Source organism: Trichosurus vulpecula, chromosome 8, assembly GCF_011100635.1.
Source record: "Trichosurus vulpecula isolate mTriVul1 chromosome 8, mTriVul1.pri, whole genome shotgun sequence".
NCBI classification, from domain to species: domain Eukaryota; kingdom Metazoa; phylum Chordata; class Mammalia; order Diprotodontia; family Phalangeridae; genus Trichosurus; species Trichosurus vulpecula.
This window is the reverse complement of record NC_050580.1, coordinates 76,186,142-76,211,952: the sequence shown is the minus strand read 5'-3', so window position 1 is coordinate 76,211,952 and position 25,811 is coordinate 76,186,142. Positions and strand designations below refer to the sequence as shown.

At 39.5% G+C, this 25,811-nt stretch overlaps 1 protein-coding gene and 1 non-coding gene across 2 annotated transcripts in view; one reads left to right on the top strand and one right to left on the bottom strand.

The window, feature by feature from the left end:
• The window catches only part of HPSE2 (heparanase 2 (inactive)), a 746,397-nt gene that overhangs the window by 458,294 nt on the left and 262,292 nt on the right, over window positions 1–25,811 (bottom strand). The gene's annotated exons all lie outside the window — the stretch shown is intronic.
• LOC118830423 lies at window positions 13,081–13,187 on the top strand. Its single transcript, XR_005009059.1, has one exon. It is a non-coding gene; the product is annotated as a U6 spliceosomal RNA (small nuclear RNA).

Here is a 25,811-nt window from a genome sequence, read left to right as displayed (position 1 = left end):
GAATCAGCCAGGATTTGAATACAAATCCTCTGTCTCCAGAGCCAGGATTCTTTCATTGCATCTTTCCATTTACTAATTATTCTTTGTTCTTTTGGTGAAGACCGCAAACAATCTGCTCCTTAAAAAACAAAATTTAAAAAAAATTGAAAAGGATGTAAATGGCCATCTCATCCAATCTATAACTTTTAAAAAATTCCTTCTAGAACATACCCAATGAGGGGTCACTTAACCTTTTCTTAAAGACCTCCAACTACGGGGAATCTGCCACCTGCTAAGGCAGTCCAATCTACCTACAGTAATTTTAATTATCAGGAATTTTTCCCTGGACATCACACCCAAGTTTACCTCTTTGCAAATTTTACCCATTGCTTCCAGTTCTACCCTGAGTACTACCCAAAGCTTTCTCAGTCTGTGTGATTCTGGTCCTTCTAACAAAGGCTCCAGTAAATGGGTGAAGTCTACCCAACTTGCTGGGAATCTTTTTCTAGGTTTCCTAAAAGTATGAGGGTAGCCATGTAACATATGAGCTAGTCACCTGTTATCCCTCCTTCTCATTATATGAATGCCCATTTTTTTTCTTGTGATACATCTCTAACAGTATTTTTATGTCAATGTATTGTGACCTAGTTAAGTATATGCTAAGTCTTTCCATTGCCCTTTGGATGAACCACAAATTACCTAAAAGAAACCTAAACTACATTAAATTTAACACCAAAACTTTGATTTTAAACTTGCAAACCTGAAGTATAGTTCATTTTTTAAATGGCTTTTAACTTTTCTGTTTCAGAGAATGTTTCCCCTCTAGAGATCTCCTGAGTTGGGTGCCATCTTTAATTCATCAATTTACCACATTGTCTGTGTGTGTGCATACACATACTTAATAGATCTACTACTCGAGGGGGGAGAGAGAGAGAGAGAGAGAGAGAGAGAGAGAGAGAGAGAGAGAGAGAAAAAGAGAGAGAGAGAGAGAGAGAGATAGACAGACAGAATGTAAGATTGGGGCATGAGACCAAATGAATATTTCTTGAGGTGAATTAACTCTAGAAATTCCTGACTTTGTTGCATTTTAATTTCAAATTTGACTGTTGGTATCAATGCCAACTCTTAGTGATCCATAAATTGAAATGTATAACATTACAGCTCTCACACTCTCTTTCTTCCCCTCTCTCCTCTCAGGAATAAAATGTAACTTGTTGGAGAAATGAATGACAACCAAAGAAATGACCAATTTTATCATGGACAATAGAATTGATCAGGCAGTATGTCTTGAGTGCTTCCCATGGTGCATTGCATCATACGAGATACAAAGATACACATGAACTTCACTTAAAGAACTAAGAAATTATTGATAAAATCAAGAAATGTAGATGGCATGACAACAAATCAGTCAGGCATTCAATGTGCCTACTATGTACCAGGAACTGTACTAAGTGCTGGGGATACAAAAAAAAAAAAAGGAAAAAAAGACAGTCCCTGATCAAGACAATCGCTGTGTACTGGAAGTTTAAATGCAAATGACATGCAAACAACTACATACAAACATAGTATATACAGGATAAACTAGAGATGACCAATAGAGGGAAGGCACTAGAATTAACGGAGAACAGGAAAGCCTTCCTGTAGAAAGTGGAATTTTAGCTGGGGACACCAAGGAAATTGGGGACACCAAGTACATGGCAAAATTTGGATATAAATAGCCAAATGGAATGCTGCCCCCTTCCAAGAGGGCACTCTGAGAGACAACATATTCATCTCTATGATGCTACCATTGCTCAGAACTCTTCTGGAGCATTTCTTCAGTCCACTCCTTAGAACTTATGCTTCAATCTATATCTGGGATTTCTTCATTAATGAGAATCCTTCATTCTTAGAGAACAGGTTTAATTTTTTAAAGCCAGCAAAAGTTATTTAGAGTCCAGTCTAGTGAATGAGGAAAGGGATGACATGGGGTCAGACTATTTGGGGCTAAAAATATGATGTGGCTGTAAAGCAGTAAGATAAATTCTCTATTGAAATCTGTTCATTTGTTCTTAAGGGAAGTGCCAAAGAAGAGGTCTCGGTGTATTTTGCAGTAACAGCAACACTGTTGGATAAGGTATGGAAGGATAAGGATATTGAATAAGATATGGAAACAGTCTCTTAAGCTGATGACTTTGATGGGAAAGAGTATTTGGAGGTTTGTGTTACAGTATATGTGTTTTAAAGAAACCAAAGCCATGACTTTCTCTTTGTTCTAATGAATGTTTCCCTCTAGAGATCTTTCAAATTGTGGCTCATCTTTAAATTTATCACTTCACCACTTGGCCTCTGTGTATGCATGCACATATATAACAGACTCACTGAGAGAATGGTGAGAGGTCTAGAGTGTTACACTAGGGCATTCTGTTACCACTTGTCTTTGTCAACTAATAACACAAAGTGCGTATCTGGAGTATTTATGTTCAATTTGGGAGGCCACATTTTAGAAAGTACATTTACAAAATGGAGAGTGTCTAGAGCAGGGGCTCTTAATCTGAGGTCCAAAGACACCCAAGGGATTTAGATTTCAGGACTGCAGGAGTTTGGCGGGGGGCGGGGAGAATAATTACATCTTTATATTCACTAACCTTCAGTTTCTTTTGTAATAATAATAATTATTATAAACTTCTATTAATTAACATTTATACGGTGCTTACTGTGTGCCAGGCACTGTGCTAAGTGCTTTAAAATCATTTTATTTGATCTTCACAACAACTCTCCAAGATAGATGCTGTTATTATCCCCATTTTATGGACGAGGCAAACGGTGGTTAAATGGCTTGCCCAGAGTAGGAAGTGTCTGAAACCAAATTTGAACTCAGGTCTTCCTGATTTCAATCCCAGCTCTCCATTCACTGCATGTGAAAGGGGAAGTTGGGAGAGGGGGTGGGGAGATCCCAAAGATAAACTAAGAAGCTTATTCTCCCAGCTCCAAGCTCCCACAAGGAGATCCTCTGTCTCTGCACAGCCCCCATTAAAGCTCTGAAAATTCTCAACTCAAAGACTCTGGAGCCCAGGAAGATGCATTAAGTCCAACTCCTTCGTTTTGATAGGAAAGGGAAGTTCTGAGAGATTAGATTTATTCCCCAAGGTCACATGGGTCCTAATTAATACAGCCAGAATTTGAACTCAAGGCTCTGACCACAAAACCTGTATGGTGTGCCTAGCCTTGTACCATGCCACTAACCCCACATGAGAAGATCTTTTCCTCCTTGTTTCTACGTCATCTCTGTCTCCTTCTCTGACCTGACCCTGGAATAAAACAAATGACACCCAAGATGCTTCAAGAGGATCCCCACCGTGGAGCTAATCAGAAGTCATACTCAGGGTGTTTCACACCAGGCAGACCCCACTGGCATACCCTAAAGTCAGGGTTCTTGCCCTTTTTCCAGTCACATGCTCTTTGGCAATCTAGTGACATCATAGATCCCTCTTTGGAATGTTGATGTTTTTTAAAATTCCTATTTGAAGGAAATTCTCCTTTTCATTTAGAGGTTAGCGATGATGAAGATGTCAATTTTTTCCCATCCTAACAAAACCTTTGATATCTACCCATGGATGTCTCCCCTTCTCTCCTTACTTTAGAAGACCTGTCTTAAAAGTAGCTATTCTTGGGCACTGTGCATTTCCTGGGGTGCTTAAGAAAAGGCAGCTCTATCAAAGATCACAATACAGATGAAGAATGAGAAATAGACTGAAATGGGATCAGAATTGGATTTGAGATTAGAGGAACCAGGTATCGATCCAAAGGACCGCAAGAGGAAAAGTTGGTAATTCAGAGCAGGGACAAGTAAAGTGAAAAGTTTGGAGAAGTAATTGCAATTTTGGAATAGGGAAGGAGGTCTGCTAATAGACAATAATACCAAAAAAATCTTACAAGACAAACTATTTAGAAGCAATGGCTGAGAAGGAAGGAAAGAGGACTTCTTACAGTGTAATGCAAGGGATGCCAGGGTATTTACTTATAAGAGAGAGTCAAAAGTCAGGTGGTCTGAGTCCACTTTTTGATACTCCTGATGGGATCAGCGAATCCAGGAGATGTTCCCCAAAGGTTATTGAGAGAAGGACATTTAGACTTTGCTCAGACAGCTTCACAGAGCATTACCCAGCCCGCTCTAAGCCATAATCGGCCTCATGGTTTGGAAACATTCTTCTTAATAACGCAGCAAATCCCTTGTGTCATGCTTTCCATTCTAGCATCCAGGCCCTGTTTCCATAACGTTTCTTACAATTGAATTAAATTAGATAAAAATTCCCATAAAAATTCCCATGTAACTCAAAATCAAATATAAAATGTTTCAGTCCAGAAGTATTAAAACTTACAGAATCTTAGTGCACTGTTCTCTGCAAACTCCTGGGGTACAAGTCACACATCTTTTTGGTGCAGAGAGAAGAGTTTGCTTTCTCTCCCTTCCCATGTATTTCCCCCCAAAGCAGAGCTTACTCCCATATTCAAGGGAGAATTACCTCCGCTGCCCTGATGCCCAGAAGCACTGTTTGATGACAGCATCTCAAAATCATTCCAACAAAATGTTTACCAGGGCACATGGAGTGACTGATGTGACCAGCAGATATACCCATGGCAGAGCCTCAGAATTCTCTTACGATATGCCTCTCCTAGTCCTGTCCCCTTTGTGAGATACCTACAACAATGTGGGATTGCAGAAAGAGTTCATTTAAGGTGTCTACACCTGGGTGGGGACCCGGTCAAGATCTGATTTCTTCAACTGTTTTTACCCTAAGTGAAAAAATTCCTAGTTAAAGTTCTGGATAGAATGTTGTTGCTGGTGCCCAAATATTAGAATATTGCCTTCATGCCTATGTGACCTGAACAAATCTTTTAACCTTTGTAAGCAGTTTTACCATCTGTAAAATGGGGAATATCTACCTCGCAGGGTTGTAAAAAAATGCCTTTGTAAAAATGTAAATGATAAATAAATATGAACTACTGTTATAGATGGGCTAAGTGTGGGGGCGAGGGGGGTGACAGGAGGGGGTAGCACACTTCAAGGCTAAGCATTCATTCATAAAGGTGAATGGGAAGACAATATCTTTCTGTGCCATCCTCAATACAAATATGCCAGAGAATTTCATTTTATTGCTAAACTGTATATGAAGTTCTAACCCATGGCCATCTCTAAGTCTTCCTAACCCTATGACACTCCCAGGCAGCTGCCAACAATATTTGGACATCCTGGACAATTTATCTCATTCTTTACAATATAATCAGTCATAAATGTGCTGCTGAAAACACAAGAATAAGTACATACTTAGATTCCTAAAGTACAGATCCTTATCTCTCAGTTAAACTGGAAGCTCCATGAGAGCAGGATCTGTCTTTTCTAAGCCCTGTATCTCCCCCTAGTACCCAGCAGTCCTCTGCATTCAGTGAGCAAGAGATACATGGCTGCCGAATTTAATTAAACTGAGCCATTTAAAAAGCTAAAATCTGCAAAACAGATATGAGGCTCCAGTTTTTCAAAATGGGAGGCAGCTAGGTGGTGCAACAGATAGAGTGCCAAACCTGAAATTAGGAGAAGACTTATCTGCATGAGGTCAAATCTGACCTCACTTACTTACTAGCTTTGTGACCTTGGCAAACTCACTTAACCCTGTTTGCCTCAGTTTCTTCATCTTTAAAATGAGCTGGAGAAGGAAATAGAAAACCACTCCAGCATCTTTGCCAAGAAAACGCCAAATGGGGTCAGAGTCAGATACGACTAAATAAAAAGTTTTTTCTTTAAAGAAATACTTATGATCTAGCCACCTTCAAAAAAGGAAGGGCAAATGTAGAAAACCAAGGGGTTCATCCCACCCATTTCATCTATTTCTTTTAAACAAGGCATCTCTGTTCATTGTTACAGTCCAGTATGTCTCCTGAGCTGTCCACTTCTCTCAGGAACAGTAGCTAGATTCTTCCCAACTGTGAGTCAGCACAGGCATAGGAGAAAGAGGCATTGATTCACAGTACAGTCAAAAGATCTGGGTTTGAATCTTGCCTGTACTATTTTACATACATGCACACATACATACATACACATAAATACATACAGATATATGTAATATTATACATATGGGAGGAGATGGGGGGATTAAGGGGAACCTGGAAAAAGTCACTTCAATTCTTCTCTGCTTTAAAATTGAGAGTTCAGGGGCAGAGAAGAGCTCTAAGCTCCATTCTAGCTCCTAAGAGGAAGTGAAATGTAGCAGAAACCGTTTTAGATTTGGAGTTAGGAGAGTCCTAGGTTTGAATCCTTTCTCTGACACATACGATGTGACCCTGGGTAAATCATTTAGCCTATGTAAGCTTCAGTCTCCTCCTCTGAAAAATGGGAATCCTGATAATTTGGTACCAACTTCAAAGGGGTTTTATGAAAAATCAGATGAGACAACGTATGGTAAAGTGCTTTTAAGATCTTATATGACAACTTTTGTTACGATCTTGAAACAACCCAGACTAACTTCATTTCTTTTTTTGATAGGATTATCAGGCTAGAAACCAGTGGAAAAGCTGTAGATGAAGCATACCTCGTTTGACACAAAGCATTTGTTAAAGTTCCTCAACATATCCTGCAGGGGGGAAAAGTGAGGAAATATGAGCTAGATAATAGGACAAAGATCTGAGTGAATGATCACACCCATAGGATGGTAACAAATGGATGCATAACAGCCTAGAGAGAAAAAACTCAAGGAGGGTCCGCTTCTGAGGCAGCTGGGTGGTATAGTGGTTAGAGTACTGGCCTATGAGTCAGGAAGACCTGAATTTGAATCCTGCCTCTGATACTTACTAGCTGTGCAACCTTGAGAAGTCACTTCATTCTTTAAGTCTCAGTTTCCTCATCTATAAAACGAGGGGGCTGGACTTGATTGGCTTCTGAAGTTTCTTCCCATGCTAAATTTATGATCTTGTGTTCTGTCCTTAACTCTGTTCTTGTCAAGATTCTTACCAATGACTTGGATGTTGTCGTCACTCAGGCATTTCAGTCGTGCCCAACTCTTCGTGACCCTATTTGAGGTTTTCTTGGCAAAGACACTGACTGGAGTGGTTTGCCATTGGATGAATGAACAATTAGCAGATCTCTGAATGACATTAATCTGAAGCAGGCAGTTAACACTTTGGATGGCACAATTAGGACCCAAAGAGATCTCAACAGCCTGTAATGTTTGGTCAAATCTTAGAAGATAAAACTTAAGAATAAAACAATAAAACAAATAGGGTGAGGGTTTCACCTCACACTATTCAAATTGGCAAGGATGATCAAAAATAGCAATAGTCAATGTTGGAGGGGTTGTGGGATGATAGACACAGAAATACATTGTTAGTGGCACTGCGAAATAGTGCAGCCGTTTTGGAAAGCAATTTGGAATTATGCAAATAAAGTGACTACAATGTTCATACTCTTTAAACCAGAAACTCCATTGCTGGGTTTATGCCCTAAAGAAGTCACTGATAAGAAGAAAGTCTTCATATACAGCAGCACTTTGTGATAGCAAAAAAATTGGAGATAAAGGGGATGCCTGGAGAATGTTTGGCACATGAATATAATGGAATTTTACTGTGCTGTAAGAAATGATGTGTATGATGAATACAAAGAGGTATAAAAAGATCTGGATAAACTGATACCCAGTGAAGTAAGCAAAGCCAAGAAAACAATATACAGAATTACAACAATGTAAACAGAAAGAACAAGAGGCCAAAAAATCAAAAGTGAATATGTAACAAAATAATAAAGCTCAAACATGATTCAAATGAAGAAAAATGAGAGGATACCCCCAAACCACCCCTTCATGGCTGTGGGAGGTCCACAAGGGTTACACATTGCCAATGTTTTCAGATTCTTTCAATGTGTCAATTTGTACTGATTTTTTTTCCTTCTTAAAAAATGCCACTTGTTATATGGGATGGCTCTCTGGTAAGGGGAGGGAGGGAGACTGAGGATAACTATGATAATGTACGAAACAAAAGACATTTTTAAAATTAATATATGTAAATTACTGAACTTGAATTTTTTAAAAATCAATTTCATGGTATAATTCGGGAACAAACACAATGAGACATCAATCTACATGAAAAATTTAATGCAATTTAACAGTATGACACAGCAGACAAAAAAGTGAATAAAATTCTACAACACATTAAGAAAAAATATAGAGGCCAAGGTAAGGCAGATGATGATCTCATTGTACACTGCTGTATCTAAACTATTGGGTTCTATTCCAGATGTCACATTTAGGAGAATTACTGAAAATCTAAGCAGAATGTCTGAATGGTGTGGCATATGCTTGGGTGGGGTGGGGGATGGAAGTGAAGCACCTTGAACCCAAGCCCTATTAGCATCAACTAAAGAAGCTGAAGAGAGAGTAGTTGCTGATACACTTCAGTAAAGGAGGTTTCCACATACCTTTAAAATTAAATAGATAAAGCTAAATAATTTGAGACAGACACATACGTATATGCGTGTGTGTGTGTTCAAAGAGATGTGTGATCTCATTGACTTAACGTTTTCCACCAATGATAAAGATGGTGACAACTGCCCATCCTGTGCAGCTCTTGTTCAGATTCTCCCATAAAATGACCACAAGGAGTCCATCCAACTTGCTAGAGGCCTTCTTTGCTTTCCCCTAACATAGTGAGGGTAGGTATACACAAGTCAGTCATTCAATAAGCATTTATTAAGTATCAGCAATGCCAGGCACTGTAGTGAACACTGAGGATAGAAGGAAAGGCAAGACAGTCCCTACCCTCAAGGAGCTTAGCATCTAATGGGGGAGACAACATGAAAAACAAATATGTACAAATAAGATATAGACAAGATAAATGAAGATAACTATGGGGAGGGGAGGGGAATCAGGAAAGGATTTTTTAGAAGGCTGATGGCTTTGCACGGCCCTGCCTCACTTAAATTCAATTCAATTACAAGCCAAGACATCACCTTCCTGATATCATTGGTCCTTCAAAAACAACACGCTTCCTCTGGTCTACAGTCAGGCAGCATGGCATGGCATACTTGGGAGTAAATTATTGGACATGGAATCAGAAGACAAATCCTAGTTCTTCCATTACTATTTGAATGGCTTTGAATAATTCACTTGACCCTCATATTGGGCCTCAATTTCCCTCATTCACAAAACTGTCAGGCTGGACTAGAAGACCTCCAAGAGAAAAAGAATATTTGTAAAGAGCTTTGCAACCAATATTGCACTGTATGAATGCTCACTATCATCATCTAATGATCTCTGTGTTTGTCCTTTGTTCTCAAAGAGGACCATGACATTAAGGAAACGATGACATGACTTGCAGTGAATTTTTATTTGAGTGAGGGAGGGTTGTGCAAGGTCACCAGCCTCACTTTCTCCTCTAGAGTCGTCTGGATCCACTGGCCAGATATTCATCAGGATGACTGGAGATGGCCCAGGATGCAGTGGGAGACCCTGGCCCTTTTAGGCTCAGGCCTTTTCATGTACTCACGTAGAGTGAGGCAACGCTCATTCAGTGGATAGGCCTCTTTAAGAAGTGAGTCAAGGGATGACCCCTTTAATTAGAAAAAAAGAAAGAAATCAAGCTGGGAGGGAAAGACCCTCAGGGTTTCTGTTCCAAAGAGAAACAGTTACCATTGACATTCACTCTAAGCCAGGAGGGCCCAAAATACAGCCATTAAGTGGAGCTTGGGCAGGGACCTATGACTAAATCACTGAAAGATTGTAGCTATCACATTCTTCAACAAGTATACTACATGTTTGTTTTGGGGCAGGAAAATTGTTTTATTTAACTTTGAGTTTAAAAAAAGATAGCTTTGTTAAGTGACTTGACTGGCATGTATGTGTGACATGTGAAGTGTGTACTGGACGTTCTTCCAGGGAAATTTCTCTTTCTCTAGACCAGGAGAAGACTCTGCTTTGGAAACGGACCAGGAAAGTGACAGGAAATAACAGATGAGGTATAACATTTGGCCAGTACTTCTGCAGGACAGGGCTGAAGGTGGTGAAGAGTCTGGTGTCTCTGACTTCAAAGGAAGGAGGCGATGGACAACATGTGTGTTTAGGGTGATGAGCTGGTGGCTTTGCTAGAAAGCAGCTATTCTGAATACTTTTTAGAATACTTGGTATCCAGGAGCTGCTCTCTTCACTTTTTTAAGAGTCTTGCTTGTTGTTTGTCAAAGTTAAGCCAAAATACTAGCAGTTTATATTGGCATGGTATTTTTCACATACATGTCCTTTTTAGAAAATAAAATCTTATTATAAAAACTTAAAGCTGAAGGAGAGCTTAGAGATCTCCTACTCGAAGCCCACACTTTACAGAGAGAGAAACTGAGGTTGAGAAATGTAAAGTGACTTGCCTAAAGGCACGTAGCAAATAAAGGGGAGAACCAAGACAAATCTCTCCTTAGCCCACTCTATCCTTCACACTGCTGCCAAAGTAATTTTCTTTAAACTCAGATCTTATCGTGAAATTCCCCTATTGGGCCAACTCTAGTGGCTCCTTATTGCCACTAACTCCTCTATTTAGTTTTTAAATCCTTTTATATCCTGGCCTAACCTATCTTTCCACCTTCTTCAAACTCTGCAATGCAATCAGACTGGTCTTCCTCACTCCATGCTCCATCTTCCATCTCTGACTTTGTGCTGGCTACCCTACATGCTTGGAATGCATTCTCTTCATATTTTGATCACCCAAAGTCCCCTTTTTCCCTTTAAAATGCAGCTTGGGTAGCACCTCTGTCATGAAGCCTTTCCTAATCCTGCTAACTGCCACTGCCTTCCTTTTCCAATTGCCTTTTATTAAAACTACTTTGTATTTATTTGCTTTATTCTTATGCCATCTTTGCCTCTCTCTCCCATCAGAATGTAAGCTCTTTGTGAGTAAGGCTTGTTTCATTCTTTTTTCTTGTATCTCCAGAACCCTCTACAATTCCTGTACTTAATAAACACTTACTGATTGATTCTGACTTCAAGTTCAACATTCTTCCCACTATAAAAAGCTTTGAAAACCCTCAATGGCTGCTCCCTGGCCACTCCAGAATCTAGATTTTTACTATCTGGCTTTTAGACTGTAGTCCCTCATATGTCTCATGCTTCAATTAAGTCAATGTACTATTTGTTCCCTAAACTTTGCCCATGCTTTCCCAGCTTTGGGCATTTGTTCCTCATAATTCCATATACCTGGAATGTCCTTTCTATCCATTAGCTGAAATGCAAGGGATCCTTCAAGGCCCAACTCAAACACCACTCTACTCTATGGGGCCTTCCTTGATTACTCAACCCTACCTCCAGACAGAAGTGATCTCTCTATCATGGGAACGTCTCACACACTTTCAAACTCTATTTTGCATTACATTCATTTTTATAGCTGCTTTATTTCTCTTCACTATGTTCCAATCTCCTTGAGGGGATCCACTGTTTATTTAAGTGAATTACTGGGCTAATTCTATGCTCCTGTTCTCAGTCTGCTCCACCAGATCGCTTGGTTTGCCTCAGCTCTATATATAAAAAAGCAAGGTGATTGATAATTTTTTTATCTTTCAGCTGGATGATCTAAGGTCATGTGGGTACAATTTCAGATCATCACACACTGCAAAATCTTTATCGTGGGATTGACTCTGTAGCTCAAATTAAATTCACTTGTGGTTTTTAAAATGTTAAATTGATTCCTTATTACAGGATGGCCACCATCCGGTGATATTTACTAAGCTACAACTAAGTAGATGTTTTCTTCATACAATTTTAGACAACTTAATGGTCTCCACTCAGTTGAAGGTAACTCCTATATATGTTGACTTCTCCCAAAGGCATATGGTCTGTCTATCTTAAGATCTTCAAAGCTACTGTACCAAGTGCCATGTGGTTATTCTATAATTGACCTGTCACCTTCCCTATGCAGCTTAAACCAATATAAACAATTAATGGCAATTGGCCAAATGGTAGGTTAGTACATGTGTTTCCTCTGACCACAAAATAATATCTCACTCTCTCTCTCTCTTTCCAGAGTGGTGCCAGTAATGGTAGCTACTTCCACAATTCTAAAATCAATATGATGATATTTACAATCCTTGAAACAATCTCCAATCCCATCCACGAGGGTCTTCTCTCCAATGATGGAGGTGGAAGTCACTGGCACCTTCTCATATTGTTCTGTTCTTGTCCCTGTCCTTCCAGAATTCCTCCATAAAGGATCTGCTCAATACACTGGAGGGATGCCTTCACATCTTTTAATGTTTTGTGAGTACCAGTTCAAGAAACAGCCAGACATCTACTATCCTTTCCTCTCACTACAAAAATGGCCAACTTCTTTTTTCTGAACATTTATTTCCTTAATTTTATTTTTATGACTCTTCTTACACACAAGTCAATATTGCTTTATGTCTACTACACAGCTCTCTGCTGCCTATGGGTCACCTGAAATTTTGATCCTCTCTATAGGTCAGTCAATGAGCATTTAATAAGCACCCACTATATATCTGGCACTGTGAGCTGTTTTTATTTGGCTCTGAATAGGACATCCTCTTTGACAGAGACAAATACCTTGGATGAGTATATGTCTCCCTGTTTTATTCTTTGAGTCACATATCTTACCGTGGAGCCAGCATGATACAGTGAAACAAAAATTAGTTCTGGAATCAGAGGACCTAGTTCAAACCTCTCCTGATGATTACTCCCTTTACAACCTTGAACAATCACTTCACCTTCCTGGGCTTCAGCTTCCTCGCATAAAATGAGGCAGTTGAACTGACCTCTGACATCCTTTCTGGATCTAGAGCTATGCTTTCTATGGTTGTGCCTGTCAAGGAATCTTGGCTGACTTTAACATAAGCAAAGAAGGAACTTTGATGGAAAAGACTGTCTAAAGGCTACATTTGGCACTAATGTTTCTGTTTGGTTTTTTGGGAGGGTTGTAACTAGCAAACGATAAACACAGCAGGAGCTCATATTTGGTACACTTTTTGGTCAAATATGTGACTGAATATGATGTACTAAAATCCACCTTTTAATTTCTCATATTTTCATCAAGGATGCCCTTAACAACTACATAGGTCATTCTCAGAGATTTTATAGAAATAAGAAAGTAGTGCTTGCCTAGGCAGCACATATACTAAAATTGGAACCACACAGAGAAGATTAGCATGGCCCATGCGCAAGGATGACACGCAAATTCGTGAAGCGTTCCATATTTTTAATATATGCCATCTTGGAATGGGGGGAGGGTAGAACTGGGGAGAAAATTTCTAACTCAAAATCTTGTGGAAATCAATTTGAAAATTAAAATATTAAATAAAAATGATAAAATTTTAAAAAATAAATAAGAAAGTAGGCACATATGAGTGAGAAATTATCATACATATCATAATTTTTAACCCACAAAATAAATAAAAATATAGTGTAACATCATAATATCTCCAGAAGCAGCACCTTTAATTAGAGAAAGTAAATGAAGTCTAAGTTACTTTCAAGATTTTTTTGTGTTTGGATTGTAAGAATGATAATAGATAGACTGCACATAAGTGGGTTATAATTACCTTACACTGAGAAAGAGCTTTATAGTTTACAAAGTACTTTCACCACAATAATTCCATGAGGTAGGCAGTGCAAGTCTTCTTATCCTTGTTTTACAGAGGAGAAAATTAAAGTTTAGGGAGCTTAATTGACTTCTCACCCATCACATGGCTAATAAGCATCTTTAGAGCCAGTTCTGCACATAGAGGGGTCCTCACTCCAATGCCAATGTTCTTCCTCCTATACGATGTTGCCTGGATGGTGCGCTGGCAAATGGCACAATGTAATCAGGGATAACATACTACAAGGTTATCGGCTTTCAATAAAAATGTCAGGAATTGCCTTCAAACAAGGGGTATAGATTACTTCATAAAGGACTAGCAGGAGACACTTCTGTTAGAGGACTAATAAAATTTAAAGTTAAAAAAATTCATTACTAGTTTAAATATAAGTGGAATTTTCCTCAACTAAATATCCAGTTGTTTACTGAGTGTTTTTTTTAAAATTACACACAGACACACACACACACACACACACACACAAAATCAGTTCACAACTAATCAAATGACTAGAGCCCAAAACGTGGCAAATGGTCAAACCATTCTGAAAAACAACTTGGAATTATGAGAGAAAATAACTAAACTTTCACATCCTTTCTCCTGGTGATTCCACTATCAGGCCCCCTAAAAAGACCCCATATATACCAAACTATTCATAGTTGTTTTTCTTGAAACAGAAAAAGAAAAGCGGCTAAAAGTGGATGCCTATTGATTGTGGAATGGCTGAACAAACTGTGGTATAAGAGTATGAAGAAATGCTATCATGCCATAAGAAAAGATGAATCTGAGGAATTCAGAGGAACACTAGAAGAATTGTGTGTACTGATACAAAATGAAGTAAGCAGAACTGAGAGAACCATATACACTATGACTGAAATAATGTAAATGAACATTAAAAGGAAGACAAATTGTGAGTCATTGTAGCTATCATGTTGGTACCACAGCAAAGATGATAAAGCTCACTTCCCTTCTTTTAGGAGAGATGAAAGATTATAAGCATTGTCAGATAATCATTGCGCCCATTAATTTTGCTGAACTTCCTTTCCTCCTTACAAGAAAAAATTCAACGGATGGGAGAGGGAGACAAGGAAGGGGAAGGCATTAGATATAGCAGGAGATGACTTGTATAAAAATAAGAGACATCAATAAAACTTAAAAAGTACACTAAAATCTAAAGAGTTAGTGTATGATGAGGTGGGGGCAAGGGGTTAGTTAGCAAGTAGAATTAAGCAGGTCTCCCTGAGCTGCCAGAATAAATATCTCAATCAGCAAAATGTGTCACCTCACCTGGAGCCCTCTTAGTGCTAAAATTTGCTTGTTTGGATCTTTGGAGTGTCTGGAACTTTGATGACCCTTGTTTGTCTGGCATTGCCTCCTGCCTACTTCCTACGCTGGCCATGCTGGCTCTAGCCTGTTCTGTTACAATGACCTGGGCTGGTTTGTTTGCCTGCACCAGACCGCACTTGATTCAAATTGAGCTTTCATATCATTAAAATCTCCAGGTCTCTTTCATGTGAACTCCTATCTATCCAGACCTCATCTGTTTTGTACTTAAGAAAATTATTTTTAGAACCCAGGTGTGAAGACTTTATGTTAATCCCTATTAAATTAGCTAATAGGCCACATTACTCTATTATACCGGAGAGATCTTTTTAGTTCCTTAATTCAGTAATTCAATGTAGTGGCTAGTCTTTCTTTCTGTAAGTCCCACCTAAAATCTCTTTCCCAATCCTTTTTAATTCTAGTGCCTTCTCTCTTTTGATCATTTCCTATTTATCCTGTATAGAGCTTGTATGTTGTCTCTCCCATTAGATTTTAAACTCCTAGAAAGGACAATCTTTTACCTTTCTTTGTATCCCCAATGCTTAGCACAGTACCTGGAATGTAGTAGTCACTTAATAAATGTTTATCATCTGATTATCTTCTTTGCAAGCTTGATAAGTATGTCCTCTATGGCCAGCCTAGAGAGAACTCCCCTATACATTGATATAATGATTATTCAATCAGACACATACGGATTAAACTATCGTCCAACCGGTTCCAAATCTACCAACTTACTAGTACTTCTCACACATTGCTCCATGTTGTCTACATGGATATTCTGATAGACCCTGTTAAATAAGGTAACCCTGTCTCCTCCAAAAACAGAAATAAGGATTATCTGGAGTGGCATATCTTGGATGAACCAAGGCTAGTTAGGACAGATCAACATTTTTCTTTCTAACCATTCAAACAAACCACTACTTTAATAGAACATTCTATAATCAACCTTTCCAACCCTCTCCCCTCTCAATACTCTTTTGAAGATCAGGACAATATCTGCCCATCTATGACCTTATTTGATCTGCAGTAGACAATTTTCTTTTGGAAATGAAAAACAATGGCTCAACAGCCACATCCCTACTTTTTAGTACCTTGGCATGTAATTCATCAAGATTTGGTGAATTGAATGAACTCAACAAGGGCAAGAGCTCAATGAGTTTCTGACTCCCACAAACAGTAAATGGATAAAAGTAGACATTCATTCTACTTATTAAATATCTTAGAGAAGTTTAATAGATGTAAAATAGTAAAGGGAGTCAAGAGAGCCAGAAACCACCCCAGCCAGCAAACATTTGATGTTCTTGCTAAGTGCAGAGACATGGCAGGTAAATGCAATGCTTGTTTAGAGTGAAAGATCACTTACAGAATACTACAGAGGATGGAAGATTATCAGTCAGATGGCCTCACGAAACGGTGAGAATCAGTCAAGGAAAAAAATGAGCCTGTAGAAAACTTGATGAGAGACCCATAAAAATCAGGTCATTGTGAAAGCATTTGTGGATGAAATTAAAACGAGGAAACAAATAGACTTGAAATGAAATAGATCTATCAACATTTCTATTGCAATCTAGTCACAAAATTGAAGACAGCAAAACCACAACATTTGGACTCCTCCACTTCTGCATTTGCTATTCCATGGAAGGAATCAGAAAAGGAACTTAAGAGGATAAAGTAAGGAAATGCAATCCCACCTACTCATTGCTCTAACTCAATTCTGGGCAGAGTCTATCTGCCCAAGATAAGAGGAAGCTCTATACACACTGAAGAGCTGACCCAATGAGCTGCCCGTTTTTTATTCAGTTGGTTTTCCAGACATGAATTGTTAGGCCAATCTCTTCTCAGTCACTATGGGTTTCTCAAGGTGTCCCTATAGTGTTTGAGGGCTGGATGTATCTTCAAACAGGAACATCTGGAGAACTACACCATTTCTAAGGAATCTCCTTTTCCATTTGGACTTTGAAAAGGAAATTCTTTATGATAGTGGTCAACATGTGTGGTGAGCATACATATCCCTATTTTATACCTTGCTTGATACTGATCATAGAAGGAAATCAAACCAACTTATCTCTGGAGTTGCACCATCACGAAATTTTGTATGATCTCATGCATGAGAAATGCTTTGTTTAGAGGGGAGTTTTTAGGGATGCATTTACCTCTGTTGAGTTAATTATTTTTCCACAAACAATATGCAGAGTGGGTCTTGGATTCTGTATGCCTCTAAAACATCTGTATGACTGTGAGAACACAGTCTAGTTGTAGAAAACGGTTTATAATTTTGAGGCATTTTACAGCATGCTGGTGCTTGACCTACTCATCCCTGTTTTGTTTCCATGTTTTCAACAAGGATACCCTTAATTAATATCTACACAGACCATTCTCATGAAGATTTTAGAGATGAGACAATAGGCTTGTCAGTCAATCATTTCTGATATCTTCTTGGTTGCTTTTTATTTGTTTATAATAACATCAATCATTAGAATTTTTCCATTCACCAGCTTAAGAAACCTTAAAAATCAGTCTCAGAGTTTTTTCAGATTGGTATTGCCTTCTGCATGGATTTCTTCTATAATTCTGTCTGCAAGCTGAAAAAATGTTAGAAGTTCTAGAGAAAGCCCTTTGGTCCACTGGATAAATCCTTTATGAAGGGCTTCTGGGAGTACATGAAGCAGAAGGGCACAAGATAAGAAGGTGAGGATATTATAACATAACAGAGAGAGTCCAAGGGCTTCTAGGAAATGGTTTACCCACAGGGTACCATGCAAAAACATACAGTAGAAAGCAACATGAGAAGTGATTACTAAGATACAGTACTTAACGAAGTGTGGAAAAACCAATCATGTTTCAGAAGGGCATGCCATTTCAAACATCAGAGTACTGGGGTTAATGAGATAAAAGGAAGAAAAAGACTGATGGAAGAGTTAGCAACATATGTCAAAAAAAGTTTCAGTAGAATTTTAAAGAAAAACTCACCATTTATATAATGCAGGTAATGGGACTGAGGCTATGGGATAATCCTTAGGAGGAGACATTTAAAAAGTGGGTTAAGTTTCAGAGGCGAGTTAGAATTCGTTAAGATGAAAACCACTGAATGGAATTAGAATATATGGGATCATCGAAATTTTATGGAGATCTCAGTAGGTGTCTCAGAATAAAAAGAGACAAATACACAATTATCTTTAAAGGTGCCCTTGGTTGAAAATGATGTGACAGTTTTATGTTTTTTTTATTTTGAATGAAGGAGAAGACTCTAAGACTTGTAATAAGCTGAAAAAAGGAGACTATGATATTGAATAGATAAGACATACATCAAGTATTTTAGTTGTGCTTCGAATTTTTATGGAGTACAGATTGGATTCCATAATTGAGCCTTCCATTTTTTTAATCGGGACTTCAAATCCCAGTGCAGATCATTAAATTATCTACAGTTTATCCTGTTAGATGGTTACCTGGGGCACCAAGAGGAAAAGCAACTTGCCTGAGATCACACAGAAAGTGTCAGAGGTAGGCTTAGAACCCAGCCTCTTTTCACTGTACTGGGTGGTATTTCCAACAAACATTCGAGCTACACTTAATTTTGAGGAACACATTAGCTAATAAATGCTTAAAATCAAATTAGGACAAGTGGAGGACTGCAACGTTTTAGCATAGCATGAAAGGATAGAGCTAGGTAAATGACATGAGTTGTTAGTTTCTCTCATTTCATGGCACTCGGAAAAATGCCTTTTCTCCATCACTCTCCCTGAAGGGCACATCCTCCTCCAAAACCCCTCCCAACCTGTGCTCTTGCTAACACATTCCTATTTTCTAAGGGAGTTGTTTCATTGTTACATGATACTGTGCTCCAGATGACCATTCTTTCCCAGTTCAGCACTGGCCTCTTCTGGGGCAAGATGTTAAAAACCTCACAAGTATCATCATTCCACATCTCCCCACAGCATTAAGGGAATTTTCTCCAGGTCCTTGTGAAATGTATTCATTTCACAAATCCCTAAGAAACCAGGGCTGGATAAAGCAAATCCCAGTGTGTTAGCATTTTTTGCTGGTTCCCTGCCAACTCCAAATGCAGTGAGCCCTTCAGAGACAGAGTCCCTAAAGTGGGAACGCTTTCCATCTTGACTGACAACATTTATCTTCCATTTCAAAGCATCAAAGCATTGTTTGTGCTGGAGATGTTGGGGGAATGATACAATGTGCTCCATGATTTGCATTGGAGTGGTTATATTTCTGAAGATGATAAACTCCGACAACCCACAGCATGGCAGTCGTTTTTATTTTCTTAATATAAACTGGGTCTGCATCCAAAAAGACATTGCTGACATCTGGGGAGCCACTTAAAGTCTGGAGCAGCCATGCAGATGGATCTGGGAGGTCCACTGGCCTGGCCTCTGTCTAGGCTAGCTAGGTGTAGACAGCCTGAAAGTGGGTCTGAGGAGTTGCTAAACAATGCTGAAGAGGGAAGGTGGTACTCAGAGGCCCATCCATTGTTAGAGAGCATCCAGGTCCACCTCTGTCCTTCCAGCACTGCCTCCCCCAAGATCCTCGTCTATTTATTTTGCAAAGTAGAGCCCTTGCCAAAAGTCAAGATGAAAAAACTGAGTCACAAAAAGGTTATTTGTTCAAAGTCACACAGCTACTAAAGGTCTAAAGCAGGATAATGGTTTAAAGCTGCCATTTAACTTTTTGTCATGCGGTATATAGCCAATCATAGGATTTTAGATTTAGAGTAAATCTGTTTATTTTGCAGAGATGAATTGACTTTACCAAGAGACTAAGTGGCTTGTTTAAGGTACTAAGACAGTAAGTGGTCAAGCTGGGATTTGAACTCTGGTTGTCTGAATCTAAATGTATTACTTTCCATTACATATGCCATCTCCTCTATTAGCTTAGTAAAATATAGTAGCAGTAACTCAGAGGTGTTAGACAAGTGCCTTCCCTTTGTCTGCAAGTCAAGTTTACTCTGAGATCATATGGAGGAATAGCGTCTCTAGTAGAATCTGTATTCTGCATAAACAGAGAATGCTTTGAAAATGCAATAATCGAATTAAAAAAAACAGCTCTGCCTAAAAAAAAAGCTGTCATTTATATGGTACTTTATGTTTTGGAAAGCACACTCTCTGAGGCAGACACTGTTATAATTCCCATTTTAGAGATGAGGAAACTGAGGAAGAAAGAGGTTAAGTCACTTGTCCAGGTTCACATAAATAATAAATTCTTGAGACAGGATTTGAACTCTGATCTTCCTTACTCCAGGTAAAGTGCTCAATCCACTGAGACACCTAGCTAGACTCTATATTTGAAAATGAAAATATCGGGGAGCTAGTGAAGTCCATTAGTCAAGGGAATGATGCGGTCATACCTCCACTTTGGCAGCTATATGAAGGATGGATTAGAGTGGAGGAGAGGCTTGAAGCAGAGGGAGAAACCAGAAGTAATGACGGCATTAACTAGGCTGATAACTGTGAATGGAGAGAAGAATCTGTGTTCAAGAAATGTCATTAAGGCAGGAAAGGCAAGTTTTTGCAGTGGACTCTAGTGTGGGGTAACTCAAAGTGAAGAGCTGAGGAGGGCATTGACATTGCAAATCTGGGGGATGGGATTGTAGTGCTGTCCTCAACAATTAAAAAAGAATTCAGGAATTCAGAATTTGACTGCAGACTACAGAGGCAGGCAGGCAGTGGAGATTCCAAGTAGAAATTTTTTTTAAGGAGTTTAGCTGAAAAAGGGAGGGGAAATATAGGAGGATGGTGGGAGAGATCATGAGATCTATTTTGAACAGAATGAGTTTGAGATATCAAAAAAGCAGTTGGTCACTTGAGACTAGAATTCAGGCAAGAGACTAGGACCAGATATGTACATCCAGGAATTATCTGCAGAGATGATCAATGAGCCCATGGAAGCTGATGAGATTACCAAGTGAAAGAGTATAGAGAAAAGAAAAGGGGGACAAGGACAGTTACAGGGTGTGACATGGGTGAAGATCTAGCAAGGGAGACAGAAAAGGAGTGGTCTGAGAGAGAGGAGGAGAAGCAAAAGAAAGAGCAGTGTCAATTCAGCCAAGAGAGAAAATAGTAGCCAGACAGATGATAAACAATATGAAATGCTGCACAGAGTTCAAGAAGGAGGAGGTTTGAGAAAAGACTGTTAGATCTGGTCATTGAAAGACCATTGGTGACACTGGAGGAAGCCATTTCAGTTGACTGATGAAGCAGAAAACCAGACTGCAGAGGATTTAGAAGACAGAGATGGTAGACAGGTAGTCAGTGGAGGCACCAAGGAGAAATGATTTTTCAAGGAGGTTAGCTGAGAAAAGGAGGGGAGATATAGGATGACAGCTAGTGGGTGGTGGGATCAAATGAATATTTTAATGATGTGGGAGCCATGGATGTGTTTGTAGGCAGCAGAGGAGGAACAAGTACACAGGAACAGACTGAAAATTAGAAGAGAATACGGATGATATTGGGAGTAATCTGTTGGAGAAGACAAAAGGGAAGGGGATGAAAAGTGCATATAGGGTGGCTGGCCTCGGCAGAGACTAGGGTCAAGGAAGAGATAGTGAGATACAATGTCGGAGGAATGTTGGATGAGAAGGGGAGAGAAGGCCCTCATTGAGTGGCCTCAATATTTTAGTGACTTGTGAAGTGATGTCCTCGGCCAAGATTATCTGGGGAAGAATACAGTGAGGGGACGGGGGGCTGGAGGAGATACCAGAAGGTCTGGAACAGCCACTGTGGATTTGGTCATTCAATTGGTTTGGGATCTACCTAACCATGTCATCAATGCATAGCTCTCCATCTTGTCAACAAGTATATCATGAAAGACGATTAAAGTTCCTTGCTAAAATTCAAGTATACTGTCTACAATATTCTCCTGATTGTCCAACCTCATAATTCTGACATTAGTCTGTTATGCCTCACCCTGAATGAACCCATGCTGGCTCAAACTGACTCCCACTTCCATATCTAAGTGCTCCCAAACTATACTTTACAAAAACATTTCAGATATTTTTCCTAGGATAGAAATTCAACTCATTGGCTGGATTCTGTAAAATTTACCTCATTCTTCCATTGAACAAGCATATGCTAAGCCCCTTAGCTGTGTGCTAGGCACTACACTTGACAATGGGAATATAAAGACAAACACAAATCAGTCCCGCCCTCAAGGAGCTTACTCTCTATTATTCTTTTATTCTCCTTTTTTAAAAAACCAAGGCCTCCCCATCTGCAGCCCTACAGCACTTTTTCAGAGATCATTGACAATGGATTGACAGTCTCATGAACAAGTTCTTTTAGTAACCCGAGATGCAGCTCATCTAGGCCAGATCCCCCTCCTGACATTCTTAGTTTTCTGTCAGTGCACTCCAAGTCTCTCTGGCTCAAAAAACTGAACTCGTTGCCAGCCATCTCCAAGCAATCCCCAGACTCCTTGATTCTTTCCTAATGGCCTTCAAATCTGTCCCTTCTTTTCTCAAGGTCACCACTCAATAATCTCACTATTTCTGCTTCTGAAAATAACATGCTATTTTGGGGCCCTGGACTGTTTAAAATTTTTATCAATGACTTGGATAAGAGAACAGATGATATGTTTATCAAATTTGAAGATGCTATAAAATTAGGAGTTAACATATTGGATCACTGAATTAAAAGTCAATAAGATCTCAACAGGTTCATTTTAACAATAAGTCATTTAAGAAGGTTTAATAGAAACCCATATTTAGATTCAAAAAACCAGCTCCACATGTACAAGATGGGAGAGGCACGGTTGTCGTTGTACAGTCATGTCCAACCCTTCGTCACCCCATTTGAGATTTTCTTGACAAAGATATTAGAGTGGTTTGCCATTACCTTTTCCAGCTCATTTGACAGATAAGAAAACTGAGGCAAACAGGGTGAAGTAACTTGCCTAGGGTCACACAGCTAGTAAGTGTCTGAGGCCAGATTTGAACTCAGGAAGATGAATCTTCTTGACTCCAGCCCTGGCATACTATCCACTGTTTCATCTAGCTGCTGGTATGGTTAGCTAGTCACTTATCTAAAAAAAAGATCTGAGTGTTTTTGAGAATTATAAACTCAAAATGAATCAAAATGTACCATAGCAGCCCAAGAAAAGCTAATCCAATTACTGGCTGCATTAAGATGCCAACATATCCATGTAGAACTAGGGAAACAATGTACCCCTTATACTATGTTCTAATCAGACCACATCTGGAGTAATGGACTCAGTTCTGGACTCAACATTCTAGAAAGGACATTGATCACTGATCACTGAGGAGTGTCAAGAAGAGGGCAACCAGGATAGTGAAGGGCCTTGACATCATGGCACATGAGGATCCATTGAAGGAAATGGACAAGAGTCAGCCAAGAAAAGAGAATGGGATACAAAGCAAACACATCTAGCACAGGGATCAAATAGCCAGGTCCATGTGAATAGTCCAAAGAAGACTGGCAGATGTAATTTCAGAGTCCTGACTGTGATGCTAGAAAAATTGTGAAGAAAAAGACCGGTGCTACAGAAGCGGAAATTGAAAAAGGATCCAATTTTTTACAAAAGGGAGAAGATTCTTCAGACTCTAAGCCAGTGAGTTTGACTTGGATTACTGACAAAATTCTAAAACGCAGTGTACAAGGGATGCTTTGTGGGCATTTATAAAGAAAAGCAGTCACTGTTAAGAATTCATATGGCCTCATGCTCATTGTATGACTGTGAACAAGTCATTTAACTTCTCAGTCCCAAGAAAACTCTCTATGATGATAACTGACAGAGCAGATGCAGTCCTGTATTAGTAAAGAGTTCTCTATGTGGATAAAAGCAGGAGTTTAGTTTAAAAAAAAGTTTAGTCAAGAAGATTCATCTCCCTGAATTCAAATCTACATGACTTCATCAGGAACAGATCAAGCCAGACTAATGTCATTTCCTTTTTTTGATAGGGTAAGTACACTGGTAGATGAGAATGCCATTGACATCTGGCTTTTATCTAGGCATCTGATAAACTCTCATGCTATCTTGGAGATAGGATGGAGAGATGTGGGTTGGATAATAAATCGATAGGTTTTGAACTTGTCAAATGAATTTCAGTGGTTCACTATTGCCTGTGTAAAATCCTCTTTTCATTTCTTTATGATGGATTTTCTGAGCCCTTCATAACCTAACCCTGCCTCGACCTTTCCAGTTTTATTGCACCTTATACTCCACCACCATGCCGGTCCCCGCTCCCCCCACCCACCCCCCGCCGACAAGCACTCTACGATCTAGTGAGGCTGTTCTCCTTGATCTCCCTTCAACAAGATACTCCATCTCCAGACTCTGGGCATTTCACTGGTTTTCCCCTAAGTCTCAATTTTTCTCCCTCCTCATCTCTATCTCTTGGCTTCCTGGCTTCTTGGAAGTCCCAGCTAAAAGTCCCACCTTTTACAGGAAACCTTTCCTAATCTCCTTTAATTCTACCACCTTCCACCTGTTAATTATTTCCAGTTTATCCTGTATATAACTTATTTATACAAGTTGGGGTTTTTGCACCATCTTCCCCATTGAACTGTGAGATCCTTGAGAGCAGAGAGTTTGTTTTGTCTTTCTTTGAATCCCCAATACTTAGCCCATTTTCTTGTTGCCCAGTCGTTTTCAGTCGTGTCCAACTCTTTGTGACCCAATTTAGAACTTTCTTGGCAAAGATACCGGAGCGTTTTGCCATTTCCCTCTCCAGCTCATTTTTATAGATGAGGAAACTGAGGCAAATAGAGTTAAATTACTTGCTCAGGATCACGCAGCTAATATGTGCTTAACTAACGAGCCAACTGACTTGTTCTGCTTGATCCCAGAAGGTAAAAGCAGGAGCAATGAACAGGAATTAAAAATGGAGAAAAAACCTCTTAAATATATCCCAAAACAGGATCAACTGCCTTAGGAGGCAGCATCTCCCCATGACCAGAGGTCTTCAAGCACAGGCTCAACAACCACTTATCCAGGATTCCTATTTACTTATGGATTGGACTAGATGGTCTCCGAGATTCCCTCCAAATCTGAGTCTCTGATTCTGTATTCTCTCGCCTTGTCTCCATGCCTGGAGTCTCAGTGCCTGTACCACTCCTGGGATGCTTACCAAATACTGACTCCTGTTATTGTGTACCTTTGTGTGTGTATATGTCCTGTTTCACCAGCTAAGCTATAAACTCCTCCAGAGTAGGGGTCGTCTGTACTGTATGTCTCAGTTTTCCCTCATAGGGCCCACCTAGCCCAATGCAGTGCATCACATATGGGCTGAATAAGTACTTTTTGGGTTGATACATTAACAAATGATAATGATGATGATAATGATAACTAACTTTTATATAATGCTTTAAGGTTTGCAAAAAACCCTTTACATATAGCATTCCATATGCTCCTGATAAGAATTCTGGTAAATAGGTGCTATTATGAGCCCCTTTGGACAGACGAGGAAACTGAGGCTGAAAGAGGTTAAGTGTCTTTCCCAGGGCCACACAGGCAGTTCATAGTTTTTAGCCACACTGGCTCTGCTGGCTGACATGCTAAGACTCAGGAAACTACTCAGAAAACTGTTGAAACTCAGTTCAGGATGGAGATGATGCCACGTCCCCAAAACAGCATAAAATATACTGCTCATTCCAGGCCACCCACAACCATGTCCTAAATGAAGTTATTTCTTAGGATTTGTCATACTAAGTGGCAAAACATAACAGCCCAAGGGAAAACAAGATGTCTCCCTCTTTCCACCTTTGCCAGGTAGAGGAGAGGAGGATTTCTTTCTCTCCCCAGGTTTGCCCTCATCTGAATCCAAGAGGCATGGTAATATTACTGGAACTTTCTCAGAAAGTCATCTGGGGCTGCAACTTCCTGGTACTTCATCCCATCACAAATATGAAATCCTTCTGGAAAGTCTGAAGAAAACTCATGAGATATTTGTGTTTTATTT